The 12,535-nt window shown below is 44.9% G+C and overlaps 1 protein-coding gene across 2 annotated transcripts in view; it reads right to left on the bottom strand.

Annotated features, from left to right (window-relative positions):
- Maf (MAF bZIP transcription factor) overlaps positions 1-12,535 on the bottom strand; it is a 349,963-nt gene that overhangs the window by 288,942 nt on the left and 48,486 nt on the right. The window contains exon 3 of one of the 2 annotated variants that reach the window (XM_085681776.2): positions 5,292-5,545. The exons of the other annotated variant lie outside the window; for it this stretch is intronic. The gene's annotated coding sequence lies outside the window, so the exon portion shown is untranslated. Of the gene's footprint in view, positions 1-5,291; positions 5,546-12,535 lie in introns of those variants that run through there. 2 annotated transcript variants of the gene reach the window in all.

A 12,535-nucleotide genomic window follows, 5' to 3' on the forward strand; every position in this document is an offset into this window, starting at 1 on the left:
CAAACTTTCTCCACTGTGCTAACAAATTGGATGAATGGTGAATCGTGGCTCAATGATGTTTTTGAAAATTCCATTTCCTCCCTTCAGTATGCCTAACAGGCCGAACTTCAGGAGAAACGGTCATTGATTTCCCTTCAGCCACTTCTCTGTGGCTAGAGAAGACACTTGAATCAAACGAGCAAGGAGAGAGGGAAGCATCAGAGGACGGGAAATCAGGGCACACTGGGCCCTCGTTTCGTCAACAAGATTTTAGTAAACTCGCCATCCTCCGAGCTCTGAGTTTTTCAAGCCTCTGCCAAGTGTCTGCAGGGTCAGGAGGATGAAATCCACACAGGCTATTCTCAGAACCGTCCGAGTCTCGCCCAGCTCCACACTCTGCTCAAGTAACTGGATAGCCAGGCCTGGTGCTGCACACCTGTAATCCCAGGACTTGGGAGGCAGAGGCAAGGGGATCAGGAGCTATTCTCAGAACAGGGTTGGGGCTTATTTCTACCCCACATTCCGGTGAAGTAACTGGAGAGTAGGGTGTGGTGGTAATCCCGGTACTGGAGAGGCTGATGGTGGAGGACCGGGAGTTCAAAGCCAATGTGGGCCACGCCGTGAGAGGAACACCTGAAAACAGAATATTTAACTTCTGTTGCTGTAGAAAATTTACAACCCTTCCCTGACAGGGACATTGCTCAGGTTGGCATCCTGGCTTTCGTGTTTTCAAGAAATTTATTAAACACGGGGAGAAGGTAGGGCAAGGCGGCCTCTATCCTCTGTGCCTCTTTCCGCTATAAGCAGCCAGGAATGTACTCCTAAAATAGAAATCTTTAGGCTCTGGAAGGCATCAGGAGACAGGCGCCGTGGGGGTATAGGAGACGTGAGGTTCAACCCTGACACCTAAGTGTTCTACGGCCCGGAAAAGCATATGAGTGGTTTCCGAGCTAGCAGAGTACCACTGAAGAAGATATTCCACGCCAGGCTGTCAGACAGAGTACAGGTTGCCTGCTCTTATCCGGGATTCAGAGAAATTGTAAGCAGATGCCAGCATTGCATGGGAACTACTTATACCCAAAATACAGCTGTTGCGTTCGGATGCTCAAACTGAACCTGACTCCTTGTCACTCTGCTAAGTCTGGCAAGCTTGACCTAGCAATGCCTGGTTTTCCAAGCACTAGATGCTTTTTGTCTCTTTGGCTCGAGGCAGGATTTTGTTATGCTGTTCCGCATAGTTTTGAGCTCATGATTCTTTTACCTAAGCCGCTCTAGGGTTGGAATTCCAGGCATACAGAACCACACAAGTCTCCAAGTACTTCCCTGGAGGGTGGGGTGCAAAAAGGCCCCGACTTTGTTCTGAGAATGGCCGTATGAGGAGGGAACCTGACAGACACATGGCCAGTCCCCACTCCAACCCCAGCTTCTACCATCTCCCGGTTACCCAGTACCCTCATTGCATCAAAGAAATGCCCCAGCCGCCAGAGGAGCCCTTTAAGCAAAGAAGAATTTGATCTTTAGGAACCAACTTGCAGGAGAGTTTTGACAGAGAGGGAAGGGAGAAACACTGCTCGGTAGCCCAGAAGGGCTCACGTGTCAGAGGCGGCTCATTTCCGCCCACATCGCTGATTTGTTCGTACTCTGCGTCTCCTCTACTCAGAAGAGACGTAATCACGGCCTGGTCTCTAAGAAATAAGACAAGGCTTGCTACGGAGAAAGAGTGGCCTGTGTGTACGGATCAGATTCAAAGAAATGAGCGGATCCGTTTCCCATGTTCCTCCAGGCCAGCCTGGTTTGCATAATACCCTATCGATAGCAACAGCTGAACCCAACCGAAAGCAAGCAAGCAAACAAATAAAAAAACTCAAGAAGTTAAATTCTTTTGAAAAAAATTAAAAGAGATGTGTTTTTGTTTTTACTTCCTTATATGAGTTCATATAAGGATGAATGTATACCACAAGTGTGTGGATGTCCATGAAGGCCAGGAAAGGGGATCTGATCCCCTGGAGCTGGAGTTACAGGGGGATGTAAGGCACTGTGAATCAGTCCTGGCTCCTCTGCAGAAGCAACAAATACATTTAACCACTAAGCCATCTCTCCAATCCTGTGGTTGAAGTTAAACTCTTATCTTACTGTATGAGAGTTAAGAGCATCTGCATCTCAAAGGCATGGAAGTGCACAGGTATAAAATTAAACAAGCATTCTTTCACTCTCTCTCCCCCACCCTCTTCCTCCCTCCCTCCCTCCCTCCCTCTCTCTCTCTCCCTCCTTCCCTCTCCCTCTGTCCATCCTTCTCTCTCTCTCTCTCTCTCTCTCTCTCTCTCTCTGTGTGTGTGTGTGTGTGTGTGTGTGTGTGTACACGCACACACAAATGTATGTGTGTAGTACCAGGCCTAGAAAATAGACAAAAATAACACAAAAGACTGACTTAGAGCCTCAAACATCTTTGAAGAAACAGACAGGCCCTGTCACACCACCTCCAAGTGGCCAGCATGCCCGTGTGGTCAGTACCAGCCATGCACAGTTAAAATAAAGCAAACGAATACCCAAATATCCAATATCATTGCTGGGAGCTGGCCTGTGGGTCTTTGCCGACATCTGAACTGCTTCACATAACCTCCTGGCCTCTAAAAATAGATATTCTGTGGTAGATATAATTTTTATAAGATGACTAATACAGGAATGCCCTTTGGGATAACTTAGTATCTTCGTTTTTCTCTTTTCTCTCTCTATTTATCTGTCTCCTCTGGCCCTTTTGTATAAAAATTGGACTGAAGTCAGGGACCGAGAATATTAGCCAGAGAATTACTTTTCCAGTTCTCCAAGGAGTGTGGCTTTTGTCACTGCGAGAGTTGTCTGCTTTTATGTTTCTTTTAATCTGCATGCGTGTGCAAATATGTGCCCATGGGCACGTCCATGTATTCCTGTACAGAGGCCGGACAGAGTGATAAGGTGTCACCTACTTCTGTCTGGCTTATTTGATGAGACAATGTCCCTCACTGAACTCGGAACTTGCCATTTTGGCTAGATTGGAGGCCAGTCAGGCCCTGGGGTGCCTCGGTCTCTGTCCCATTCCTCCTCTCTAATCTTGGCAATACAGACACAAACCACATTTTTTGTTGTTCTCCTTTTGTATTTTCAAGACAGGGTTTCTCTGTGTAACAGTCCTAGCTGTCCTAGAACTAGCTCTTGTAGACCAGGCTAGCCTCAGACTCACAGAGATCTGCCTGCCTCTGCCTCCAGAGTGCTGGGATTAAAGGCGTGTATAAGTAGATAGTAGATAGATCAGTGATGAATAAGTAGATAGACAAATGATAGAGTCAGGCAGATAAATGATAGACAGGGGGTAAATGGTAGATGGGTAGATAGATGAATAGATTGATCGATGATAGATCAATGATAGATAATGGATAGACAGGCAGACATAGATGAATAGACAAACGACAGATGGGGAGGTGGATGATAGGTTGGTAGGTAGGAGATGAACTGAAAGAATCGTAGTCAGGGTTTCTGTTACTGTAATAAAAATCATGATCAGAATCAACTTGGAGAGGAGAAGGCTTATTTCATCTTATATATTGTAGTACATCCTCCAGGGACAGACACCCAGGGCAGGAACTGATGCAGAGGCCATGGAAGAGCAGTTTACTGGCTCACTCAGCCTGCTTTCTCATACTATTCAGGACCACCTGCTTAGGGGCGACGCCATCCTGCACACAAAAGGCTGGAGCCTCCCTTCTCAATCATCCATCAAACCTGCACACAGGCTTTTCTACTGGTCAGTTTGGTGGGAGAATCTTCTCAGTTGAAGTTTCCTCTCAAATGACTCCAGTCTGTGTCAAGTTGACATAAAAGTAGCCAGCATAGGGCAGATAGACAGACAGACAGACAGATAGGTAGGCAGGCCAGCAGCAGACAGGCATGCCAGTAGAAGATGGTAAACAGGAGAGACAGAGACAGAAAGAGAGATGATGGGTGGGGACGGGCGGGGCTCCCTGGTCCTGTGCCTTCCACAACCCAATGTAGTAAGCGGGGATCCGGAGTGGTCAACACACTCTTCCCAGAAGTTTGGCCCACGCAGAGTCTATAAACTTTTAGAAGCTGGAATTCTTCTGTTCCCCACCAAACCTGGCCATGGAAGTAGACTACTCTGGCTTCCATCCTCTTTTGCTTTGAGCGCATCAGTCTTTCAAATGCAAACAGGTTGCTGTTTGGTGCACTTGAACTTGAGAACTGATGTCTCCTAGAAATCATTGGGATGCCATGGGATCTGCTGCCTTGAAATGTCCAAGCAGCAGAATTCAAACCCAGGTGCCCTGGGTGCCAGAGACAGCTGGCATCTCTTCACCCACCAGATGAGGTCAGGGAAGGAATGTGAAACTCGGGAACCTCAGAATGGCCCTGACGATTGGCTGAGCACTTGCTGTAATTCTGCCTTGATCTCCTGGTCTGATAGAGGACCCTACAGTGTCCATGCGTTATGATATACCCTTTCACCCCATTTCACAGAGGAGCAGCCAGGGTCTCAGGCCTCCAGCTCACAAACTGAATTTACATCCTGTCATTCTGGCTCGCAAATGTGTGATCTGTCATTTTAGCTAGCAAGTGTGCATTCCAGTCTGCAAACTGTGTTGAGGGAAGAAAAGTGAAAGTCTGTCCATGTGTCAGCTATGCTTCTGTCTGTCCATCTGCCTGTTTATGTATCTCCATTCTGTGTATCATTTATCATCTACACTTACTGATGATGTTCATCATCAATCTGTTTATTTGCCATTTATGTATCTGCGTAATTTCTATCATCTATCTATCTATCTATCTATCTATCTATCTATCTATCTACCTATCTACCTATTTACCTATCTATAGTTCTTGTCTATGTACCTGAATTTACCTATGAATTTTATGAGAGAGAGTCTTTTCTATCTCAAGTTAACCTCGAATTTACTATAAGCAATGATGACCTTGAACTCCTAATGTCCTGACTCCAGGAAGTACTGGGATTGCAGACAAGCATTACCACACCCTCTTTATGTGGCACTGGGCATCAAACCCAGGGCTTCGTGCAGGCTGGTTAAGCACTCTACCAACTGGGCTACCTCAGACCCTTACTATAAATTGGGAAAGCAAAAGTTAAAGACAGTTGCTCTAACAGGTACAAAAAATTCTCATAAATCTGCAGCTACAGAACAATATATTACTATGAGAATCAATGCAAACATACATCAGTGAAGTGGGGGCATGCTTGAAACAGGTGTGTGTGTGTGTGTAAAATTAGGGCAAAATAAAGATTTGCCACAACCATAGAAAAAAGGTAGGTTTTTAGACTCTTAGCAAACTCAAGATTTATTTTAAAAATCAAGTTTAGCTTCTCATACTACATATGAAAGTAAATTATAAATGTGTTGATGATCTAGAAGCTGGATATAAAAATAATCCAGGGCTGGTGAGATGGCTTTGTGGGTATAAAGACTTGCCCCGAGCCTGATGCCTTGAGTTCAATACCAGAACCAACTTCCCAAAGTTCTTCTCTCACTCTCCGTGGCCTCCTTGGCACGGCCCATTCTCCCTGAAATTAAAACGATAAACACAATTTAAAAAATAACTTATGTGGAGATAGTATGGATGAAGAATTAATGTGTATACCAGGAAAACCGTTCTAAGTGCAGCACCCAGAGAAAAATATTTCCCTCAAATACACCTCATTAACAAACTAAACAGCATACATGTTAAAATATAAGTAGAGTCAAAAGGCAAGAGATCAACGTGAAGGGCACTTTGTTATGACTGGAACACAGGGTAAATGCAATCTATATAAAGAGTTATGGGAAATCATCAAGAATCCTGAATTTCTAAACAGTGAAGGAAGGAGAGAGCGTCCGTAGAAGGGAGAATAAAAATAACCACAGACAAAAGCACATTCATTGTGTTTAGCAGTAAATAAAGATATAAGACAGCAATGTGCCGCTTTACTTGACTATCCTAGTTATAGGAAATGAATCCTTCTGATAAGCTAAACACAACGAGATGATTGTCTTGTATCGAATTTGTCATAAGATAAACTAATTCAGTGTGTCTAGGGGTAAGATGGCTGCATCTACTCAGTGCCTCTGCGCCAGTTACCTTTGCTATGACCAAAGATCTGATACAAGTAATTTAAGGGAGAAAAGACAGGTTTTTGCTCATGGTCTGTGGGATATGTCTACCATGATGGGGAAAACATGGCAATAGGAACAGCCTGCATCCCACTGTGAGCTCGCTGAGAGCTGTCAAGGGACTGCCTGCTTCTCAAGGGGTACCACTGAGGCTGAGGAGTGATCTTGTGGATGTCGAACGAGACAAAGAACGAAGGGCTGAGCAGCATCTGCTACAGAGCATAGTCAGAGCTCCCTAGTCTTGCTGCTACTCCTGTGGCTACCCTTACTATGACTACCACCCTTAGCACTGTATTATCACCAATAGTGGTGCTGTTGCTGCTGTTATTATTATTGTCCAAGACACCATTATTGTTACACCGGGGCTAAACTCTGACTCTAGCCACCGCTATCACGGCCACCATTCCCTCTACCAATGCTCCATTTTTATTTTCCTATCACCACAAGGGAGTTGCTACCTTCTCTCATCATCCCAGCAGCTGGACCGCATTGACAGCACTGATCCCTTCTGGATCAGGGGTAAATCATCAGAACTTGAATGGCTCTCTCTCTCTCTCTCTCTCTCTCTCTCTCTCTCTCTTTCTCTCATCATCATCATCATCATCATCATCATCATCATCATCTCAATAACTCTCTCCTAGGAGAGACTGGGGTGCAGGTCCATGATGGAGTCTGCCAGGCTCCGGTGGAGACTACTGTACATTATTCTTACAGGAAGGTTGTTCTTCTTTGCGTGAGGGAAGAAACGGAGGCATGGAACATGAAGTGAGGTGTATGAGACCGTAGAGCTGGTGAGTAGTCCGGCTCTGATCCAGATCTTTCTACCGGAGTCCCTGCTGTCAACTTAGCTGCCTGGGTTTGAAACGGCTAAAGAGGACGTGTAGTTTGGGGAGCAAGCTAGGCCGATTCTTTCTGTCACTCCTGTCTCCAGGCACCGCAGTCGTCGGTGACAAGCTCTTCCAGCGGGAATGAACCCGGAAATGGCCAAGGACATGGGACTCGGACTCTGGGAAGCAAACTGCACAGATATGGCCCCGAAGGGGGAGGAGCAAATGGTAGCAAGGAAGAGTGAGCAGAAGCAAAGGCAAACAGGAAGGCGCTTCTGGGGCCTGAAGGCCACCACCCTAGATGGGCCTGGTGCCTCGGAGGCCCCCTAGTGTATGCTATTTTTGGAACTGGCTGCACAGTGAGTGAGTGCCTGTGGGATTAGGTAGGGTCAAGGGCAACTTCCAGCCAAGTGCCTCAGAAGCAAATCTGTTGTTAGGGGCTTGAGGCACCAGGCCAGGCACAGGATTCCAAGCCATGGCTCCCCACCCACACAGACCTCTCAAGGCCCTGGATAACAAAGGGAAGCATCCAGAGAAGGGGGAACTGTTCTTCCTTCCCCTCCAACCTCAACCATGCTCCCATATAGAAGCAGATCTGATGACCTTAGCAAAGCTGGCCCAGCCTGAAGGATCTTGCAAGCACAGACTTTCTGGGGCCCCGGGCTCTGGCGACAAACTGAGCTTCCTGGGCTGGGAGGGGCGAGCTTCCTTCCCCTTTGGGTGGCCTTGGCCAATCTTCGGGGACCACGGCAAGTCCACCGAGATAGACAAGATACACTTGAACAAAGGAGTTTCAAGGTAGCTGATTTCTAATAAGGAAGTCTCTAGGCAGCCTATCTGCTCCAAGCCAGCCAATCCGGTCTTGTGATAGACAAGAAATGCCGGCACTGAGTGGTACGGCTGTATTCTGGATGTGTCCATTCAGTTGCGTTTCTTACCCCATCACTTTCTCAGCTTAAGAGACAATGAAAGTAAGTGGAATGTTTAACTTTTTAAAGAGGAAAACCATGTACACGTTGTATTCCACTAGACAGTTTTTCAGGGGGCTGGTATCACATAAGCAGGTTCTTCCCAGGCATTTAGAAGGATGAAAGACAGACTTTGACCCTGCCCAGGACCACCTGCATCTGCTGACATTACCCTCCAACATCTTAAAGGCAGGCACAGTAGAGAGAGGACAGAGTTTGGAGCCACCAGGAACTGGGGTCCAGCTCCGGTCCTGTAGCATGCAGGTGATGTGGCACTCTTGAGCCACCTTTTTGAGTCTGGTTTGTCTCATGTCCAGGAGGGAAATGATATTGCCACTGAAGGCTTTGTGTATCTGACATAAATGCTTAAGGCTAGTGTCAAATGGTGCTCAGAAAATGATTGGATGTTCTCAAGGTGGACACCTTCTGATCTGCTTAAAGTCTCCTTCGTCCATTTTTTATAGTTTTCCTTTATGCAGGAAAAGAAAAAAGACAGGCACTCAGGAATGTTTCACAGCTTGACTACCCGTCTTCTTGATTATGCTATACAGTGTTCCACCAGACATATTCCAGTGCTAGGTTTATAGATGGGCAATTTCCAGGCTCCATTTTTCTCTGTATCCAGACAGTGAGCCAAGAGCAAAAAATGTTGAACTAAAAGATGAACAAAGTTTATAAGTTAATACTTGAGAAGCAGACACCAAGGGCTAGGAATACAGGTCGGGTGTAAAGCCATGGCCTAGCAACATGTGTAAGGTTCTAACTTCAATCCCTAATATTGAAAACAAAACCAAAAAGCAGATGAACAAGAGCCGAGTGTGCACATGCACACCAGTCAATCTTGGGGGAAAAAAGGCGTGGTTTAAAAGTGGTTGTACTTAATTTAGTTGGAACTAACTGAATATGGGTATTAAATCTTAAATCCATTAAGATAATATTCAGGCTGGCATTCAGTTCCTCTTTTGCCCTAGCTGTACTTCAGGTGCTGAACCTCCAGAGCTCTGGAAGGGTTTGCATTTAGAAGCACGGGCCTAGAATATTCTGCCGCAGAAGAAAGTCCCATCAGAGAGTCCCTATTCAGACAAGAAGGGATTTGGAGTCATTTCAAATCTTACTTTTCTCAGTGATAGTCCATTATTTCGTTTTGTCAATGAAAAGAAGTCAACATCAAAGTAAAGAAAAATTACTAAAATCCAATTTCATTTCTTGTATAAATGCTGTGTATTAGTTATATTTGCATTTATGTTTGTTCAGATATAGTTATTGTGTCTTTTAAAATAGCCCACGTGAGACCACAGAACTAGGTGCTAACCTATCACATTGGGGGCTGATACTCTCCCAGTCGTTTCTATATCCTGCCCTAGCAGAGATGAGCCTCACAAAGGCCCTTTGTTCTGTACAGATTCAAACCATCTTAGGCCAGGGACTTCTGGCTCCCTCAGATCAGTCCACAGTCCTGCACTGCTCCCCAAGGGGCCACTTAACATGCATGCCCTCTGTTTGCTTTCCTTCAAAACTCTCAGAATATTAAAAAGATATTTTCCTAGTCTTCCCTCTAAGGCTTTAAATTCCGCCCTTAAATGACAGGAGGAAGAGAAAAGCAAACTGGCAGGAGAAAGAACAGAATGGGCATTACAAAAACTACCCCCAAATGCCAGGACAGATTTGGGCTTCACCAGCCTAACAAGTCAAATTTGTGGAAGATCTGTGTGCATGGTCCTTCGTGGCATGGGGTACATGATGCAGCAGCAGCATGAGGCTGCACCCACAGTCAGGAAGCAGAGAAAGGTAAATATTGATGCTCAGGTAACTTCCTCCGTTTTACTGTATTTACATCATGGCATGATGCCACTCACTGTTAGTGATTTAGTTCAGAAGAGACACTATGACCACAGTAACTCATATAAAGGAAAACATTTAATTGGGGTTGGCTTACAGGTTCAGAGAATTAGTCCATTATCATCATGAAAGAAAGCATTGCAGACATGTATGCTGTGGGACAATGGTCTGTACCCTGTTACTTGTATTTTAATAATAATAAATGCTGATTGGCCAGTAGCCAGGCAGGAAGTATAGGCGGGGCAACCAGGCAGGAAGCTCTTTCCCCACATCCTCATCAGCATTTAACAAATCTGAAGGGTGTGGTAGATCGGTAGTTAAAAATTAACCAAACTAGCTTAATATAAAAGATTTAACTTTAATAAACAGAAGAGAGGAAAATTTACAAAACCAGGGTTTCAGTGATCAGGGGATGCAGGGGGCAAAAGGGAGGAAGCGGCAAGCACACATGGATCTTTTATTTGTTTTGTGTGGCCCCAGGGGGACACATCCTAAGCAGAATGTGATTGACTGAAGTTCTCCATCACAAATCCTATTTTTATGTACCTAATTCTTTGTTTATATCAAGAAATAACTCGTCTTATTTTGAATCAGAATCACTGAGAAAACTGTCTGGACTTACTCCTAAAACTATGCTTAAGGAATGAGCTTTTCAGTAAGGGACCATGACGAATGCCGTTTTCTATTGGAGTGGGGTGTCAGGGGGTGGAAGAAAAGCTAGGAGCTTTCAGCATTTAAGAATTAAATAATAATAATAACAGCAATAATATGGTTGTCTTAGGGTTTCTATTGCTGTGGTGAAACACTATGACCGTAAAGCAAGTTGGAAAGGAAACGGTTTCTTTGATTTACACTTCCACATTCCTGCTTATCACTGAAGGAAGTCAGGACAGGAACTCAAACAGTCCAGGATCCTGGAGGCAGGAGCTGATGCAGAGGCCATGGAGGGGAGCTGCTTACTGGTTTGCTTTCCCTAGCTTGCTCAGCCTTCTTTCTTACAGGACCCAGGACCACCAGCCCAGGGTTAGCACCATGCCAATGGGTTGGTCCCTCCCTAACTAATCACTAATTGAGAAAATGCCTTTCAGCTGAATCTCATGGAGGCATCTCTTCAACTGAGGCGCCTTCCTCTCTGATGACTGTAGCTTGTGTTAGTTGACACACAAAACCAGACAGTACAATGGTTTCTAGTGCTTAAATTAGCCTGTCTTTATTTTAATGTCAACAAATTAAAGTAATTAAAGTTTATAAAGGTGGTGATAGTGATAAGCCAAGTCGCTTGGTTGACATCAGGACATGGGTCACTGGATGTAGCTCTTAGAAGGGTGGAGTTGGACATCAAATTTCTCCTTCATTTCATGGCTGACTTCAGGCACCCTTTGCTCAAGAGCAAGGTAAGTAGCTATTGCTCTCTGTGAAGACTTAGGCCAGCACAGTCGAAGTTTAGCAAGCAGTGCATGCGACTGGACACGGGAAGTGACAAGGATTTCAGCAAGAAGCACACCCTCCAGACCTTATCTTCTGTGGTTACCAGATGCTGAGGGACCTAGGGCAAGTTACTTTCTTTTTCTGCCTCAGTTTTTCTCTCTGTGAAGTAGAGACGTTGCCTTATGCACTTGCCACAGGTTTTTGTGTGTAGACCAGAGAGAAAAGACACCTAAATTGTTGAACCCAACAACTGACCAGTCGCCCATATTACTGGAATTATATAGCTAGGCAGGATGGATTTCTATGGCCATAACCATGAACTTCAAATTGCATACAGGAGGATATAAATATGGGGCCATTTATTAGGACATTCAAACTGGCAAGTGCCACAAGTACATGTTTGCAAAGAATAATGTAGAAAATTTTAGTTCATGTGGCGACATGACATCAATACAAGTGAAGAAGAGGCTTCTTGGGAAGTTCCTCTCTGAAGTAACTTGTGTCTAGTATTACAAGTGAAAACAGGACACACAGGAATCGAAGGATGCAGTCTCTGCTCCTGAACACATATGCCCATTTATCCCTATATACATACATACAGCCCTACCCATATATACTCTCTTACATATAGCCTGCACACGTAACCTATGAGCACATACATATATATTATACGCATTCATTCAGCTACATACACACCTCATAAGCCCACTAGGGTTCATCTCAATATTTAGCTAATGTTTATGCCAGGCTGATGAGTGCATTCAAGTTTAGACACCCAGGTATACATATGGTATCGTTTATCTTAGAAATACTTTCGCACACACCTCTGTGGGAAATCCCAAACTATTAATGTTAAGGCCTACTGAAGCTAGTTCTTTTGTGATATTAATTTACCTGGATGCCCCATGAGACTTTATAAAAGTTCTATGGCTGGGGTCTAAAAAAAAAAAAAAAAAACCTGTGTTACAAGAAGGCTTTGTGAGGGAAGCTACGTGATTTTAGGAATCCCAGAAATGACATGAAAGTGAGTCTAGGGTTGTGCATGTCTACGACCAGCCCTCTCCCCTACCTCTTTCATTGCAACCACATCATATATTCTGGTTTAAAATGGTGTGTGTGTGTGTGTGTGTGTGTGTGTGTGTGTGTGTGTGAGAGAGAGAGAGAGAGAGAGAGAGAGAGAGAGAGAGAGGAAAGAGAGAGAGAAAGAGAGAAGAGAGAAGAGAGAGAGAGAGAGAGAGAGGAAAGAGAGAGAGAGAAAGAGAGAGAGAGAGAGAGAGAGAGAGAGAGAGAGAGAGAGAGAGAGAGAGAGAGAGAGAAGAAATAGGGAAAGAGAGGCCCAGAA

This window comes from Myodes glareolus, chromosome 22, assembly GCF_982192425.1.
Source record: "Myodes glareolus chromosome 22, mMyoGla1.1, whole genome shotgun sequence".
NCBI lineage: Eukaryota > Metazoa > Chordata > Mammalia > Rodentia > Cricetidae > Myodes > Myodes glareolus.